Raw genomic sequence first — 19,788 nt, 5'->3', positions numbered from 1 at the left:
TATATTTAATACATTTGGGATAAAAGAGTGTTTTGTTTTTTTTATCTTGTATTCCTTTTCTTCTGGAGGGTAGGCCTATATGTAGACATATACAAATGTATTTAAGCAGCCCCACTTAAATAATTTCATACTGAGAAGTTCAATTTGGGAAGCAATTGAGATAATGACTTATTTAATGCTCACTTACTTACTTTGAAAACATGGGGAATCTAAAAAACAATAATAAAGGAGCTTTGAAACTACTAAAGGAAGCTTTTGATTGACCCAAAGTTATTTTTAGTCCTGTCTTATGTATAACTGGAAAAAAAAAATCACACCTGGTTACCTGTAGACCTCAATCTCTGAAAGCACCTGTCAGGATAAATTTCATGAGCAGGAAAAGACCCATTCCTTTGAGTGGTCACCTTGTAGGATGTGTGTGTATAAATCACTGTGGGTCAGGGTTGGCATCAAAGGTTTTCTTACCTATGGTTTTGTCTTCTAGATCTAGAACATTTTTCTTTTTTTAAAAAAATGTCCTCCCCCTGACTCTGCTGCATGTCAGGGATTTCATACAATATAAGTGGATAATCTGAAAAAGGAAATTTCCTTCTCTTCGTTCTTTCTACTTAAAAATTGCTATGACATTCATACAGTTGGTTTGGTTCCTGCAGCAGACCTGAGATGAGTTTCCTATATGTGTCTAACAATCTGTGCATAACCTTGACCGCATGAGACAGGCAGAGTTTTTATAATGAAGGCCATGAGCCTGTTATTTTTATATAAATAGCACATCAATGTGCTATTAAGTTAAATACTTATATAAGTCTTTCTAGGTTCAAGGTATGAATTAACATGCAGAATTATTGGGTGATTAGTAAGTTAACGTGAATGAAAATATGTATTTTGCAAGGCCTGGAGTAAAACACTGGTGAAAATTTGTGTGATTCAAAAATACAAAAAAATAATTAAAAGTAACCACTTACAATTTTATTAACTGCTTAAAGCAGACCAGTTTTGTTATGTGTTTTAGCTTCTCAGCTGACTAGCACACTTCTGAGCTTTACACAGAAGACATATCTCTCTCTCCCCCCACCCCCACTTACCCTCCCTCCCTCCATATACACACATAAACTCTTGGACATAAAATAGCTCACAATTAATTGTATCCCACTACAACCTAAGTGATGAGTGATTGTATTCCAAGACAGTTGAAAAGAGTGGGGGAAATGTGAATGTATGTCAATCTCCCATTTTTTTCTCAAGAATTGGAAATGCAACTGTTTGAACAATTGGCCCCTGAATAGAAATAACAGTGATTTTTAAAGTTGTCCTTTTATTTTTCAAATCCCTCAGATGCGTAGTATCAAGTTTCAACATTGTTGTGTAAACAATGTCAGGCAAAAATCAAAATTCAGGGCCAAGATATGGGAAACCAAGTGCAAAACTAATTTTAGAAGATGTAAACACCCTCATTTGGTTGATTTACCATGGGTTTAGGATATTTATGCCCCCAGCATCCCCAAACCATTTGTCTTGCACATGATTTTGATAACTGACTACTGTTAACCCTATCTCAGCAGCTTCTTGATGTTGACGAAGACCGTGCCATGTTCACTGTTGTCCAAAATCAAAAGAAAAAGATTTTGTCTCCAATTTCTTAACCAGGAAAATTAGGAGAAGACCTTGGTAGCTTAGCCGCATTGTATTACAGTGTAGGAGATGACCACAACGGTGGCTCAGGTTCAAGTCCACACTTTCTTATCTACCAGATCTCTCCACAGCCTTCTTCCCCATACAAAGCCAGTGACTAATCATTTCTCCATAATCAGGCAGCATACAAAAGCTGTAGGGCTCAATGAAGCAGCACTTGCTGACACACCAGCAGAAGACCAGGACCTGCCCTTTGCTCAGGCTGCTCAGACATGTGAGTCCTTTTGAAAACCTTTGAATGTTTGCTTCCTGGAGCTCTTTCAACATCCATCAGTTTGTTACTGCTCTTACAGTTGTGGTTATATTTCACAGTCTTTCCTGAGCAAACAAGTAACTCTGATCTCATAAGCTCATGGAATTCTTTCCTTCATAAATAACTTCAAAGAATCCAATTACTAATAAGCATCAAAACCTATCCTGCAGTCTCATGTGCATTGCTGATCTATGATGGTGCGGATTTCAATCACAGTTTTCACACTGATTACAATTTTGCATATTTATGTATATATAGCCTTGAATATACATACTTATATATATTTAAGGCTTTATAAACTAATATATAAACAGTAACAGGATCAAGAAGCACAACACATTAAGAGAAATATAACTTCAGTCAATGAAACACAGGACTGGCAGGAGGTAATTTAAAGGTACATAATTTAGGATAGGGAGTGAACGGATGTACTGGATTTCCTTGGGAATTCCAGGTATAAAGAATCATTTAATCTAGCTAGGAAAGGCATAAAAAGGAACTGATAACTAGAAGTTGAATTCAGAGAAAAGATCACATTGCTATGAAGACATACATGGTTCGTAGTGATTAATCATTCCAGAAACTTAATAGGAGGATTGGTAAAAAACACCATCTCATGACATTTTCAGGTTGGAGACTGGATGACTTCCTAGAAGATATGTTTTAGCCAAGCAAAAGTAATTGGGTTCAGGACAAGAGCAGACATGAAATGAGTTAAGAACTGTCTAACTGATAGATCTCTCAAAGTAATTGTCAATGCAGCATTATTGTTGAAAAGGAGTGTTAGTAGAGTTTTCCCTCACACTATTCATCAGTGATCTGGAAGTAAATATAAAACTACTCCTCATGACATTTGTAGATGACATTATGGTTGGTGAAATAGCAAAGAACGAGAGTCCAGGGCAGCCTGATGCAACAAACTGCACTGTCTGGCTTGGGCAAACAAAATGCATTTTAATGAAATAAGATGCTAGTTTCAATAAGATGCTTCTTGCAGGCACAGAAAAAAAAAACTGGAAAAGCACTGCAATGCTGGCTTTGAGTTGGACCCTCAAACCTGAAAGTGCTGATGTGATCCTTGGCCCCGCAGCCAGGTGACTTGTGGTGTATGGCACTGGTAAGGTTGAACCTGAGAGGCTGTTTATGGGTCTGACAGCCACATTCTAAAACATATGGCGACAAAATTGGAGAGGGTACAGAAAAGAGCCACAAAAAATGATTGAGGGCTGGAGAAAATGATTTGCAGGGCAAGCGTTGAAGAATTATGTTTAGCTATCAGAAATAGATTTGATTCTAGGAGAAAAATGCCTTATAAGTGAGGAAATTACATGATACCAAGGGACCGGAGCAAGGTACTTAATTTCTCAAAGGACAGGGCTGGGACTATTCCTCCCTTCAGCATTTCCTACATAGCAGTTTAAGTGACCCCTACCCACTGTAAATCCAACTAATTTCTAACTCTGTCCACATCTTGTAATTGAAAGACCTCACTTCAAGCTTTGGGGTCCACTTTGGGGCTAAATGTTATATTGCCCTGGTGAAATTCTGGACTGGGCTTGGGATTCCTTTCTGGAAACTAAATTTAACTGAATAAAATAAAACTATTCTTTAGCCTAAGCCATGCTGAAGCACTGATGACCCTGACAGGCTGGAGACAAACTAGATGGCCTAGACAGTCCTTTCGGGCTTTGGAAATAATTGAAAAAAGTATTTGCACAAGAATCATGTACGTGTCGCTTGAACAGCAATGTATACACAGTGAAGTTCTGATGAAAGGTACGATATGGCACCAAGCAAAATCCTACTATTACTTGTTGAAAGTAGCCATCCAATGGCTGAAGAAACACTGCCATAAGGTGAGGACAAATCATGACTTTCCTAAGAAACTGCTGAATCACTGAAACTGGAGTTTTTTTGCTTTGACTGGGTTTGGCTCAGAAAATTTCTCCAAACCAAGATGGGCTTCTTGGCATAGAAAGGGACGGAGCCTTACCATGATAAAATCCCACTGGTGATGTGTGATATCATCACTTCCATTTCCAATCTGTCCAAATCAGAGCAGATATCTGAACCTCATCTTCCAGATCACTGCTCCAAGTATTACACAGTTGGCTGTTCTGGGGTGGGTCTGCCATTGTGTTTTATTGGGCCACTCTGTTAGGCACAGATAATGTTAATTGGATCAGAAATACTTGATTTCTCTTGTCCAAGTATGTTCTCAGTCCCATGGAGATAAATTATTTGGAGGAAAAAAATGAGTGGTCTCACATGCTATTAGTAATGTGTAAAATCCTTCAGACAGAAATGGATAACATCCATATAGAATATCCAGTTCTCAGTATCTATGCCCCTTCTTTATCTAAACCATAAATCATCTTAGCTGTTCCTTTCCTCCCAAGGCTTCTAAATCTTGACACACGGATCCGTTATATGCCCAAATTATTTATCGTTGTTGTGGGACACCTGAAACTTTTGAAGACAGAAACATGAGGAATAAGGTGCATTGCATTTCAGAGTGATTATATTAATATTCAGATGATTATCTGAATAATAGTTTGCAAACATACTTAGGGGTGTTTGGCATCATGTGCATGCATGAACCTCTGCCAGCCCATGCAGAGTGAGAATGAGACCCAGGGTACAATATTCAGCAAGAATCACTGCTGGCATTAAGCCTCTGTCATCTGTGTTGGGTGTCATCTAAAGGACAACACCTTTTTCAGCCAGGCAGTTGATGGCATTGGGTTGGTCAATGTGCTCGTGCGGTGCTTGAGCCTTTACCACAGTAAGCAACAGCACACCCAGTAGAAAGCAGATTATATTCATCAGTGCCAGGTCTACAATAGAGCCTCAGGATACCTAATTCTGCCTTTTTTCCCTTTCTGTGTTCATCATCACTCCCTGACACCCCTGTGGTGATAGCCAGCCTTGGCATCAGGTGCTGCAGGGATCCCCAGAGTCACAGCGAGCGGCATCAGGCGTCAGCCTGAGCGACCCTCGCTCCGCATCCCGAGGGATAACCAGGCAAGAAATGCTGGGTCTGCAAAACTGACGGCTGATTGATTCCCCATGCTCAGGGGAATGTGCAGTGCAACTTTTTAATTCACACTTCCATCATTTATCAATGATTTCTTATCACAGAGTTTCTCTATCAGCGAGTTAAATTTGGAAAACAAATCAAAACTCTGTGGGTGCCTGGGGCTGGCAGGGGCGGGTTTTGTCGCATGGCTGTAGTACCTCTTTGCCTTTTGCACCACAGCATCTTTTATTCTGTCTTTGTCCCCACCAACCTCTAATTTTTTAAGTTTTCCGTGGTTTTGGTTGAATAGCCATGAAGCATTGCCCCCTGCCGGCAGGTCCCACACCTGCCTGCGAGCGCGGGCATGTCCGTCCGTCTGTCTGTCTGCAGTGCCCAGGCTGGGGAGAGGATTGAAAGCATAAAGATTTGCAGCTCCATATTTAGATTTTGGAAAAGAAAGGCGAGGAAAGTCAGAAAGAAACCATCAGCACCAAAAGCGTTGCTTGTGTCCGTAGAATTCAACACTCAAATATAGTTTTATGGGTTTTTTTTTGTTACGCTTTAAAATATTAACTGATGAAGCATTTCTAGCTCCAGCTGCACAACATTGTGCTCACACAGCAGCATGTGTGATTGAGAGAGACTCGAGCAGTCCCGTTGTTCATTAGGAGTGAAATGCAGACTAACGACATGGGTGGTAAAAATCCAGACAATAAAAAATTGTTTGAGGACAGAATGCAGCTACTTTAGGTACTGATTTGGCCCTTGATTATAGCAGGGTCTGAGCAGCTTATAGGTTCATAGAAAAACATTTATATTCACAGTCTGCAGGACTTGAGGAGACTCCAGCGCTCCTATTTTACAGACAAGAGGGTAAGGCATAAAAAAAAATAAAAATTATTTATATTGGGTCACAATGGGAGCCTTGGGCAGGAGGGCTTGAACTGACATTTCTCATGCCCTAGACTCTTCTTGCCCACCTCACAGATGAGTTTTCCTCACTCTGAAGTTTACACCAGCTCTGTCCAGCTGAAGCTGAGAGGAGATTAGGTAACAGGATACATTTTTAAATTTTTTTCACTTTGACGAAACTCTGCATCTCCAATAAATTATATAATATAGAGCAGAAAACTTCTAGTGAGAGCAAGCTAAAAATATAAGATTTTTTCCTTTTTTTTCTCTCTCCATCACAGCTCCTGTTCCCAAATTACACTTGCCTTGCTCAGAGTCTTAGAAAGCTGACACAGAACAAATTGTCCTATGTAAATTGCAAGTTTCCCTCCTGATTGACAGAAATCCACAAAGATGGACTAATTCCAGAGGAAGTCAAGCAAATACTGTGTCATAACTATTAACCCAATTTTAAAGATGTTCCAAATCTCTGCTGAGTTGCCAGCATGTCCTTCATATAGTGGTGCACTCAAATCCAAAGTACGGGAGCCAGACAGAGTACACGTGAGCGGGATGTAGTGGGCTACAGGTTGTATGTGCGCAGTTTTGCTCCCCTGGCTACTGCAGTCTCTGCTGGACAGGGACAACCATATAATCCTCACTCCCTCCTGGAGACTTTGATCTTGAAGATGAGCAATGGGCAGTCAAGCATACGACCAGTTACATTCTTTCTGCCTGTTCTGGCTGCTGTTGTCCTTAAACCAAAACAGGTCATTAAGGGAGCAAGGACAACTATTTTTTAAGATTTGTGTAAGGGAAAGGGAGAGGGAATATGGGCTGCTGTAAAATTGGTATTGTCACAAGGCTGATTTGATTGTGGCACTCCTTACCGCAGAGCCGTGACTGAGTTTATCGAGGTCTCCCTTTGCAAGTGATAATAAACCTAATAGCTGCCCACAGCTTAAGATTTTTTTCTTGCACTACATATGTTCATTTTTGGTCCTTAGATTATTTTTTTCTCCAGTCTCCATCTGTTCTTTTGCCTTTGAGGTACTTTAGTTACCATGGAAATGACAACATCATCTGGATGGGTGGAGCTTCGTGTAGCGTAAAGTTGTTTTCCTGTATAAAGTGGTTTGCAAGGTATGTGGATGGATGGCAAAAATACAGCATTTTATGTGGTAGCTTTTCATATTTTAGATGTGCAACAGAGAGATATCTATGTGTGCTCATGAGTCCACAAAGCATGATGTGCCTGTTCCAAGAGGGGGCACGTGTTTCATTTTTGCTCTGCCAGATGAAATCTTTCACTTGAGTGTTTCATGCCGGATTTCTTACAATCTGTAGTTGCAAGTTGGCTTTTATTTGTGAAGGCCCTATTATAAGACATTTTCTGAGTCCTGTGATTGTCAGGTGGGTCAGGGGGAGAGCTTGTTCCGTGGAGATGTGCATCTCCTGTCATCATTTTGTGAAGAGTAAGATGAGTTAATTTAATGGGAGTTTGTCACGTGGGTATTGTGGTTTGATTTTGTGTGGGACATTGCCTTGTTGGTCTCTGGGAGGTGTCTTGTACCTTCAACAAGTCCACACAACAAATGATCTATAATCAGTACAATCCAGAGATCACTCAAAACAATTGTACACAGACATCACACTTTCCACCTCAATGAACCTGGAAAATCCAGGGCAGAACCCTTCTTATACCAAATCAGACCTTATTTCAGTAGTGACCCCATGGACTTTAGCACAGTCCTAGAAGCTATTATCCACTGTTAGCCCCTGTAGCACCTGGCAATATTGATTAGACAACCTTGTGGGGATGGAAGTATTTTGGTTGAATAATGATTTTTGGCAAAGGATATTAAGAGATGGGCCAGATATATCAAGAAGGTGACATCCTGGCCCATGAATAACATTAAGGCCTGTACAGTCTCCAGAATGCTTTTAGGCCAGTTCATATATTCAGTGGGTGTCTCTTAAAGATCCTGAAGTGCTCTCTGCTTGTCTAATCAGGTATGTGGATGGGGCCAGGGGACACGTCACAGAAAAGGTTTTAATGCAATGCCCACCGAGACCAAAGGAAAAGAAAAGTGTTAATTCATCACAGCATATACAAACATAGGTTTCTGACAGAGAATGTCTCAAAACAGGCATGTTTGGCTGCCTGGGATGGCATTCAATTCTTAGTTTGGTGGGGAGAGGGTGAGGATCTCACAAAACAACAGCGAGTCTCATGCAAGGTCCAAGGGTCACTTTGGTCAGTGCTTAGAATTTGCTGAAGAGAAGAGTCTATGGTCAAATCCTTGGATCTTCTAAGATACTTTGTCATGTGGCTAGAGCAGTAGTATTTGATTATTTATTTTATTGTTATTTTCAGTTTCTCTAACACCAGCTGCAGCCATTTCTTACCCCAACAATATTTTCAAGAAACAACCTCCCCAGCAACACTGGAAATCTTCCCTGCGGAACAAAAGGAAAAGAAAACAAAAACCCAACACAACAGTAAACCCTAGCAAACTCAGCAGCCAGCAGTAGAAATCCTTCTCAAAGGCACATTCCAGCAATAAATATATTTGTCATTCTCAGAAAGCTCAGAAACTGGTGATGGTGCTGGGGTTTTTGCAGCAATTCAGGAAAATCAATTTTTTGGTCCAACATGGATGGCAAACCCCAGGGCCAGGGAGTCTCCCTTAATTTCTTTTGTGTGCCTTGGCTGTGGAAAGCTGGGACATTTATAAGTCAGGCACCATCCTGGCTAAAACACAAGCAATTGCACCAGTGAACTCCAGAGCAAAGAGCATGACCTGTTATAATCGGTGCCAAGAGCTTTTGGTCGGGCAGCGACAGACCTCCACTCGGCACAAAGGGAAAGCGGAAAGAGTGCTCATCAGACAGACTTGTCAGGAGAAAACGAGGGCCTGGGGGAGAAATAGGCTGGTTTCAGCCCTCATAAAGATGGGGATGTCCGAAGTGACACCTCCACAAAGGCTGCCGGCAGCAGGGGCAGCTTCCAGCATTGCGGTGTCATGCTCTTGGAGCAACAAACCACTTAATAAGCTGGCAGCTGCTCCCAGCATCAGTTTGTCTCTGGAGCAGTTTTCATCTGAGCCCTGTGTGGAGTCTATTGGAGTCATAGAAAAATAGGGCTCAGAGGGACCAGGAGAAGTCACCACCATCACCTTTGCCACCCGCTGACACAGCCTACGCAGCAAGTGCCTGATCTGAGAGTACAGCTTTGAAACCTCTGGGGCAAACACAAGCAGGAGCATAAAACCAAACAAAAAAGCCCTTTCCTGCTAAAAGCAAGTAGGGGTTCAGCGGTGGTTGGCCTCCAGGCATCTCTGTGGTACATTTCGAACCTTTTTGCTGCTCAGCTTTCTTTCCCCTCAAAATTGAAGCTGAATTTTCTGGTGTTGCTTCAGAAGTCCTCAATCATTTTTTCTTAGGGGTCAGTTTTCCTGAAGTCTCTTCAACAGGTCACAGAATCTGCTGTCAGGTCCTTTGATAGGATGGTTGACCACCAGACGTGACCTTCACCTGTGGCACCACTCCTCATAAGAATATGGGATCTTCCAAAGGAAGGGAGGAGATATTCCTCAGCCAGGAGCTCAGCAATCACTAGCACAATGTACACAAGATCCAGATCCAAAAAGAGATCAGGTATGAGGAGATATGGACTAGTCCTAGATGTATGAATGTGTTCTTCTTACATTAAACATAGGGTTGTTACAACCTGAATTACAGTTATCTCCCTTCTTTGACCTGATTCACAGTGGAAATCCAGCCTAACTGAAGTGAATCCAAGTGCAGAGCCCAAAACTGGGGTCCTTTGTTCTGATCTGCTGTCAAGTTGAAGCCACAGTGGGGTAAGCAGATCCCTTATTTCACAGCAGGTCTTCCCCTCACACTTTAAAAGAGGCATTTTACAGCTCAGGCATAGCAAGAAAAAAAGTAGGACTTGACTTTTTTCCTAACTTAGACCTCTATAGGGATATGCATTGTGAAAAGTTAAAAATCTGGGAGTTTGTCTTTAATGTATCTGCTTTTAATGAACTGTTTGTGTTCTACATTTGGATTACAGCTTTGTGAGCAATCAACGTCTTGACCTGCTAGCCAAATCTCTCAAAATAATATGAACATTTTTCTTTGAGTTTATTCAGCTATTAACTATTTTCATGCTCCTTTTCCCACCAAAATGGTAAACTGGGGGGAAAATTTAGGTTGAATTCAATGTGTTCCTGTTTCTTATAATTTCTTAAAGTTAGACCAATATGGGAATTTGTGAGATTTTTACTTGAAGAGATAAGCAGTTTCTGACCAAAGCAATCAAGACAATTAAATGAATGAAATATGAATTCATACATAGTTTCGATATATATGAATCTGTTTTTTGGGGGGTTTAGGGTTTTTTTTTGCAGGGGAAGGGGGGGGCGGGAAGGTACATATTAGCTTGCAAAATGTCACCAGGATCTAATTAGGAGCAAGATGTTAAAGTGGCATTGAAAACTAGAGTGGAGGGTCTGGTACATGGGCTTCATGTGTTCAAGGTTTCTTCGCCCCTGCAGGAAGTGGGGAGAAGCGGTTTGTATCAGCCTCACCCTGTACATTGTTTTCTCATTCGTCACCAAATGCCAGGAGGTGCAGTAATCCATCCTGGAAGTGACAAACATATGATACCATGCAGCCTGATCCTGTGGGAGGAAGGGTGGAATTTCCTATGGGTGCAGATGTCTCAAGAAAAAGGACTTTTTCTTTAAGCCTGGAGTCTCTTCCTTGCTCTCCCAGGACAGTGACCAATGTACCAGGATTTCAAGGTTTCGTACTACTTCATTAGCCTTCTCTTGTGTACACAAGGTCCAAAGGTACCATTGTGGATTTGGACTGTGGTAGGGATCATCCCCACATATGAAAGACTAGGATTTTTTAATACCTAATTTACTGATTAGGTATTCACTGCATCTGTTACTTGTATCCTTGTTTCTCACAATCCTGTATTTGTCAGAATATACTCTGACCTTTATTCACAGGAAAAAATAATCTTATAACAGGATTTACAATGAAAATGTGGACTTGTTTGATGAAAGCTTTGGGAATGGCAGCTGTGCTCTTAAGGGCAGGATTAAGGTTACAAAGGCAGAAGGAACATTATTATTTCCTGATCTGGTGAGTGTTGGACAGTGTAGCCTCCAGGTTATCTAACATCTTATATGATTTATCCATAACTATGAATCAAAGCAAAAACTTGTTTGCTGGAGTTCTTCAACAGATGTTCATAGTCCAGAGAAGTTGGGTGATTTCCATGCCATGTGCCAAGATCTCCTCTCCTTCCTCACACCCCCTTTCAACATCCAAGGCAAAGATGTTCAGAGCAGAAGCACAGTCGTAGCTATCACCTCTGAGATCCTGCTCATGAACACAGCTATGAAAACTGAGATAGCCATGGATTTGTTGCTGCTTAGCCACAATAGTCACTTGCAATTACAACGGTCCATGGATGTTTAATGATGTGCTGTCGCTAAATTCACATCTGGGGAAAACCCTGCTGAAATTGTTTTTGCCTCCCTGCGTTGCTTATGAGGTTAAAGGGGTCCTTGTTGGCCTGTTACATTATGGCTGGGCAATCTATGATGCTGCTAACCTCCTCCTGAGGTTGGGCTGATGTGCTTTGGGCATCGTCTCTCAACACATGGACAGTGCCAAGGCTTTTTGATGGGGATGGAAAGTGTCTACTGCATAAAACAGAAAAGTGTTTCACCCAGACTACTGCTAACCCATTGTGCAGCTGCACCACCAGCTCATCCCCTGTCAGGAGAGACACTGCTGCTGGTCACAGCAGTATTTACCCCTGGCTTAGGTGGGGATGGAGGCTCATGAGAAGCAGAAAAGAACAGTGCAAGCTGCAAAGATTTACAAAGCTTGGCCTTTACATCACCCTGGGGACTGGCTCCCCATGAGCGCTGCATCCTTTGGTTTGAATTCAGGATACTTTTTCTGGCTCATCTTTTCTCCGGGTGCCTTGCATCAGTATCTAGCATTCCCTTATTTGCTCTTCCTCTTCTTTTAAACTTACTCTTGCTCTCACCGGCGCACCTGTGGTATATAAAAACACAGCAAAAGCACTTAATCTAGTATGACATTTTCATTCTGGAACCTTGGTTGCTTTTCTCGAGTGAAGTTCCTTGTTTCCTACACTCATCAGTAGCCTTATACTCAATGGAGCTGGTAAGAAAACACATTTCCTGTCCAGGAAGAAACGTGGTTCTTTTTTTTTTCAAATTTGCTCTGATTCAAAATTGAGCTTGAAGAAAAATACCTTTTCAGAATTTCTCATGGAATGAAATTCTGGTTAAAATACCTGACCCACCACACACATTAAAACACGCCAATGAAAGGATTTGTATAGACAGAGATCACAGTGCACATTTATTATTTAAAAAGTATTATGACAGTGATCCGGTTCAGTTATCTACATATAGATGTTTAATGCCCTTTGGTATGTCAAGGAGTGCCCGGGGTATCTCCAGGGGCCTGAAGGATACGGCACAGGCCTTCTGCCCTTCTGGAACAGCCCATGAAAACCCAGTGGGAAACTCCAGGACATCTTAGATGTCAACAAACATTTGTGTTTGGCTAAAGAAACTGAGCTCTGAAATTATGCGCACCTCATTTTGGGGGACTCCTACTGTGAGATCAGCCCTACCTCTGCCTCTTTGCTGAAGTTTGATCTGATGGATCTCACTCAGTATCGGCACTGTGCTGATTTCAGCATGGGCGCCCATGTCTGAGAGACAGTCCGCTAAACCCCCTGCATGGCAGTGTTTCCAAACCAGTGTTTAGAACTGTGAAGCTTGCCGGACTGCTTAGTGCAAATCTCGGAGTGTGTGTTTGAGTGTGGACCCTGACTTAAATTTGACATGTTTATCCCTGTAAAACTGCTAACACTGACAGCTCTTGTGTCACGCCAGAAAAATTCAATTTATACCATGTTTCTCAAAGTCTTGCAAAGCCTGGGCCAGACTGACCTCAATGCTGAATATACACACCCTAGTATCTGTTCAAATAACTATGAAAACAAGAGGCACATAAATAAAAAGAACAGACCAGATTAAAATAAACTGGGTTACAGATGCTGGACTCACTTTTATTCAGAATCCAGCTCATCGCTAGCACTGCCTTGACAGTGCTCCCCTTCTTGATTTTGAGCTTCTCTTTTAGGCCAAGCCTGTGACCTTGGGTGACACAGCTCACTTTACACCTTGGCCTAATTACAGGCAGAGGAGCAGAGGGTGGAATGCGATAACCGTCCACATCTTTATCATAGGTGAAAACAGGCAGAGTAATCATTTAAGGTGGCTGAGGTAGGTAAGGCTGGGAGTAATGAGATGGAAAGTTTAGATTGAAAATCAAGATAAAATTACCCACAATACATTCTTTTAGGCAAGGGGATGTATTAAGTCTCAATTAGTGGCAGTATGATCTAATAGCACCAGAGCTACTGACAGTGTTATGGTCCCTTGGCCTATTGAATCATCTTTCCAAGAAACCGGTGGAAGGCTGAAACGGACAACCCACTGGTAACTGTATATAAGGGCTAATCCCATGATGGAGCCAGAGTGGAATAAATAGGTAATTTCCATGTCACTCATGAGAAGATATTGTACCAGGTAATGATATCCACCAAGCTCCGTGTCTGTGCAAAGATCTTTGATGGCATTTTCAAAACTGCCTAAGTGACTTAGGAGTCCTAAGCCTCTCTTGAAAAACAGTATGCTAATTTTGGCATCTAAAACCTATTATATCACCTCTTGAGAATGAGATTTATGAAGCTGCCTCTCTTAAAAGTGCTTGGATTTGAAATGTTCATCTAGATGCACAGATTCATATTTATGTCTGCAGGCAGACACAGGCTTGCTTTGCTCTTCTTCACAGCGAAGGCCTAACAGAAAGCTTAGTATAGGATAAATTAGGCCCCTATGCTTTATATTTTGCCACGCAGCAGGGACTTACCTGCAGTTTGTAGTGCAAGCAAACCCTAAACCATGATGAAACTAGGATGAAGTCTCCCAAAGTGGCATTTTGTGTAATGTTTCTTTCTGAATGCATGTTCTGATGACACACGTAGTACATGAATTAATGTATGTCACCACCAAATGTAATACATCTTCGATGCAGAAACAAGTTAGTGGCGGATGAGCATCTAGCTCTGAATCTTCATGTCACTGCCACAAGCCTGAATGCTACAGAAATCCAGAGCATCAAGGGTATTATTGCAATTTGCATAAGTAGAAAACACAGTGATTAAAAGTTATCAAAGAAAGCTATCGCTCAGTTGTCAGCTCCTCAGGCAGATTCCAGTGATGTCTTTCCACCTCCTTCATAATAATCTCCATAAGTTCTTGCTAAGAGCTGCATTGAAGTAACCTGTCATTTACTCTGTCTTTCACCAATTCAGCTCAAAGAGATGCGCCAGCTGTGATCACTTGGAGTCAGAGCTGCCGGGTTGCAAAGCATCACTACAGCTGCAGGCAAAATGTACAATTCAGGGATCTGCCAAACCCAAAGCCATGGAAAAAGCAAAGCTGTACCACCCATAGCACCGTACCGTCGCGACAGGAGACGTACCACCCTGGGAGAGGAGAGCTCAGTCTCTGGCATGTTTTGCATGTGATGAACAGGGACACCATGTAGAAAGGAGTCCTTTGTCTGAATGGTCTCTTGTCTTTTCCTCTCATGGTTTCTGCTGGCCTCTGGTGTGGAAGCAGCATGAACAGAAGGCTGTGGAAAACATCACAGGTCGCATCTCCTGGTGGATCTGGAAGAGCTGATGTTTTGTTGATGACGGGTAAATCTTCATCTGATTCAGTTTTCCCAATATGCACTGCTGAGTGCCACAAAACCAAGGAGCTGCTATAAAGCTCCTTTAGGCAAGATGATGTCATTTCCAGCCTAACATGTGCTTTGGAAGGATAGAAAATGCCATTATCAGTCAAACATGACCTTTCAAAGTAGAAAGTGAAATCGAAATATGGCCATGTTTCTCTATCCTAGAAAGCATCTCCTGATACACATGCTTTCAGGTGGCTGGATTTCTGTCTCCCGCATTCAAGATTTCTCTTTTTTTCTTCTTCTTTTGGTTTTCTTTTCTTTCCCTAATCTCTGAGTTTCATGTGGACCAGTTTATAACAACTGTGTGTCAGTGCAATTTTACTGACATTGCTAGAACTGACACCAATCTTGCCTCTCTTTTTCTGCCAAGGGAAACTCATTTGCTGAGGCTAAAAGTGAGACCAGCTCTCCTGCTGACAGTCAGGAGAGGGGGCAGCCAGAGCGGTTCTGTGAGCTGCGAGTCCTGCTGTTGTGCTTCACTCAGACATTTGTCTCCACTCTCCATTTCATTGTCCTTCATCTAATGACTCTCTGGGTATAAAACACAAACACCCCCATGACAAGTTTGTCTCAAACATCTGGGCTTCTTGGAAACCTCAGCCTATCAACAGCCAGTGGGTTCTTGGGGCTAAGTGGGATAATTACATTTTCTTCCGTGGAGCCAGTTAAAGGCTGATAATATTATCACAATTATCTGGTTAAACTTTTGCTTGCTGTCCTTTAGAATTACTTCTAGTCCTCTTCAGACAAAAAAGCATGAGCCTATGGAACAATGGTAGAGATGTCGAAAGCTTCCTTGGTGTTATCATTGCCAAGAGACTGGGTGCCAAATGATTCTAGTCTTCTTCAGCTAGGAAAACTGGATTAGTCTGGAACCAAACAGGTTCCAGAAAAAGCCATGGGGCATAAGCAGGCCAAATAAATAAAAGACTCTTGGACTACTCTCCCATGTCATGGTTCCTGGCCAGTGGTCCAGGTTACGTATCAAGCCACCTTTGCAGAGACAAACTTCATCCTCAGGACGGCTCAGTTAGGCTAAGGATCTGTCTCAGTATAGTTAGCCCCCTAAACTTGACTCACTTTGTTACATTGCTAATCTGTAAACTCATTACATCCAGAAGCATTTAAGACTCAATTTACTAAGTGAATTGAGAGAGAGGAAAACAACAAAGGAAGGAGGCAAAGAATAAAATAAAAAGGAAATTCCAAGCTATTCAAGCATGCATTTGGGGACCAGAGGTATGTGAGACCTCTCAGTGTGAGTTAATCTGAGTGGTTTTCTCCATATAACAATGGTGAGACATAAGACTTTTGAAGTTTGGAAAAGGATGTGGTGAGACTTGCATCCAGGTCTTGGAGCCTGAGGGACTTAACTGGGCTCTATGATGGCAATACCTGAACACCTCAGCTTTTATGTTTAAACATATGCAAATAACTGTATTATTTCCAGATGAAACATGGAGGCACCAAGAGCTAAGTAATCTCTATTGGATTTACCCTTATCCGATAACAAATCTGTGACAGAGACAGAAAATAAGTGTGAAGCCTCCGTGGCCCACAGAGGCCTTCTCATTTGTAATTCAACTTTCTACTTTCAGTCCAGGATTTTGAAGGTTCAAGCAATGCATGCAGAGAACTGCCTCTCTTTCCAGTGAATGAAATACCATTGCCCCAAGTTCCTCCAGAGCAGGGCTAAAGCTCTGTGGTTCATTAAGCTCAATTTTTCAGTGACTCCTGTTTTGGGTTGGAGCTTCAAGACTGAACATGGTTCACAGTTCAGCTTGGCTGCTTGCACAGAGACATTATGAGGAACTGCACACCAGTCCAGCGCCAGACTCTGACAAAGTCCCCAATGAACCTGGCCCTGAGCTGGGTTTGCAGTCTAGCCCAAATGAACCTGGCTTCTGCTCTTATTCTCAGCTGCTTCCCACACCTCCCATATTTACCGTGGCAGCAGGTATCTTCAGTGCCCAAATCTCATAAAACCTAAAGGGGGTCCCAAACCACATCATTTGGTTTTGGACTAAGAGTCAAATTTCCAAGCACATCTGAGTCCAGGTTTTCTATTATTTGGCCTGTCATAGTCATGAAGTCACCCTAGGAATGTGCATCTGGAAAACAGAGAGCTTCCCGTGATTCTAGGGAGATTTTGGATTCATGGGTTTATCTGTTTCTGTGTCTAGCACAAACACTGGTATTCCAATATTTCTCTAATGCCTGTAAATGCAATGGGGTTTCTGGGTCTTACTAGAATGCTAATAGGAATGAGACCCCTTTTAGCTCTGAGTTAAGATATGGTGTTCAACCCAAACAAGAAGAAAAATGCCTTTATATTACAGGCGAGTTTACTAACATTTTCAAGGTTATAAGACAATCTGTTACAAAACTCAGAGCAGGACCTGTAAATGCAATATTTCATTAAGCGGGTGGAACATGTTAATAGAATAGAGGATATTGTCTGTTGGCAAATGCTATGAATCAATTTATTTTATTCCTGGGTACACGTTCATGTGAAGTTGGGCTAACTTTCCTCTGTCAAATATAATACATACAGTTCTGGCAACATCTGTTTTGTTTCACTTGCTAGAGCCGTGGGACTCTAGACTCAATAAGGTCTTTCCAATTCAAAGAATAAAAGCTCCCAGGAAAGCTAGCCAGGAGCCCCTGTTTTTACAATAGATTTCTTGGCTTGTTGCAATCCATTCAGCCAAACATTTTTTTACAGAGTTTGAGAGCACTGTGTGAATACCAAGTACACAAACTGTGATTAGCAGGTTCCCTTGGAAGTCTCCTTCTAGGAGCTCTTATTTGATTTGATCTTGTCTCAGGTAAATAAAAGGAACAAAGTGGAAATGACCTTTGACCCCCTAATTAATCACTTGCTTTTGTTAACTATTCCTCCGTCAATGTTATTAAGTGACAGCATCCGAGGGTAAATAGGCAACCGTGTAAGGAGGCTTAAGTGCCATCTACCCTTACCCGCTAAGGTTCTTTTGCCCCGTGGAGCTGATTCCTTGGTCTTATTGCCTTGTTGGTTTCTTTTTTTTAATCTTAGAAAGAGATTTCCATGCACTATGATTAAAATACACTGCTAGCCAGTTCAGCCCTAGCTCCACAGCTGTTTTAAGGCACTCAGCAATTGCAAGCAAGTGTGGTTACAGATGTACTGTTTATCTCTCAGTGATCAGAGTAACGGAGACAGCAGTTGCTGTCACGTGCAGAGCAACAGTGATTAGCAATAGCTAATGTGTGTGTTGAATATTAGCAGAGAAGTATTTACTCATACAGACCTGATACAGACTTGCAATGGATGATAAATATTCCTTCCAAGAACAAGCCTGGAAGATCACTATCTGATAGTACTCTTCTGTTGGGCCATTTAGAAACAAGACTTTAAGTCTTGTTTGTCACCTCCTTTTTATGGCATACATTTTGTCCTACACAAGCAATCAGTTATGCTTTCCACCTCGATGTCATTTAAGTGGAAGAAAACAACACAAAAAGATAGATTTCATTCACCTCTCTAGGATGTGGGTGCTACTCTCCTGCAGGTGGGTTGAAGGATGGAGAATCTAGCCACTGGTGCTTACAAATACTCGTGCAAAAAGGCTGTACCCTCATTCACACGTCTAGTTGCATCTTACACCCTGTTATGTGATCTTTCTATGTCCGGATGGATGCTTGTTTCTAACGGGTGGCCTGACAAGAGCCTTATTCTTCAGGTTTAAAGTTAATGTGTAAAGTCAACTTTTGGGCAACCTGTAAGGTTATAACAAGCATGCTTTGTACTTTTGCAGAAAGAAAAACTAAATTATGTTGTGTGCAAGACTGTACAGCATAAATCTCAGAGTTCAGAGAGACCGATAGGACTTCTTCATGTTTTGCAATGCTTGCAACTTCATGTCCACAAAGAAGCAGTGTTAAACAAAATTTTTATGATTTTCGTATCTACTGATGGAAGCGGGAATTGTAACACTTGTCAATTTTCAGGATTATGGGCCCTTATCTGTTGAGATTAAACCAGGCCCATTTATTGTTAAGGTCCAGTCCTAAGCCATTGATGTTCTCAGTGCTTTTTATAGCCTTTAGGCTGGGTTTGCTGTTGAGCAGCTCAATGGATTTACTCAAAATCCTTGCAAAACTACAACCATTGTTGCTTCTTTTCCATGAGCTATCCATGAATGTGGGTGGGTTGTTTGAAACCTGCATGCTCGTAGCGGAGAAGCGAAAAGTAGTATGATCGGTAGAGTTTTGCAGACTGGAAAAATGACCCTTGAATAAAAAGTGGCCAAGCCAGTGGAGTTGCACTAATGTAATTGAGGTTACAGCCAGGCTACTAAGTCAGGGTCTTTCCCTCTACCTGAATGCATCAGAGAGCAGAACCTGGCCCAGGGCTTGTAATCAGTTTGAACAATCTGTCAGGTGCTTTGGGATTTGGAGGTGAAAGGTGCTATGTAAATGTCAGTCATCATTTGCTGGAGCGCTACACCCAGGCTGAGAAGCACAGCCTGCCAGAGACACTTCAACAGGGTGTTAGGAGGGACCTTCTTGCGAAACGTATTGCAGTAGGTGTATGGATGTTTGTTGAGCAGAATCAAGTAATCTTGGTTACTAAAAATCACCTGACACACTTCCCTTTATCTCCCCATTTTATCTAATTTTCTCCCAAGTTTTCATTATTATTTAAATAAATAAAACCAAATAGCCATGTACTAAGTTATTTATTTATACAAAAGAGGTGTGATCCCAGATCTCTAAAGCTTTTTACAGAAAATAACACAGCGAATCATTTAAGCTGGATGGTCTATTTAGTTGCACGTTGCTCTTTTTGGTTCATGAAATGTTTATGAGCCAATCACAACATTCTCACATGCATTTGTTATTGAAAACAACCTGTGAAGTAATGAATAACTCACACAGGGTCTGGGGAGGACATTCATTGCTGAGACTTCAAAACACACAGAGCTTCTATTACTTGCACTAGTCACCTGGTTCTCTTGCTGCTTCCTGATTACATTACTTAATTAATTAACTAACAGAGTGTGAA

The sequence above is a fragment of the Phalacrocorax aristotelis genome, chromosome Z, assembly GCF_949628215.1.
Source record: "Phalacrocorax aristotelis chromosome Z, bGulAri2.1, whole genome shotgun sequence".
NCBI lineage: Eukaryota > Metazoa > Chordata > Aves > Suliformes > Phalacrocoracidae > Phalacrocorax > Phalacrocorax aristotelis.
This window is presented reverse-complemented; position numbering follows the sequence as displayed.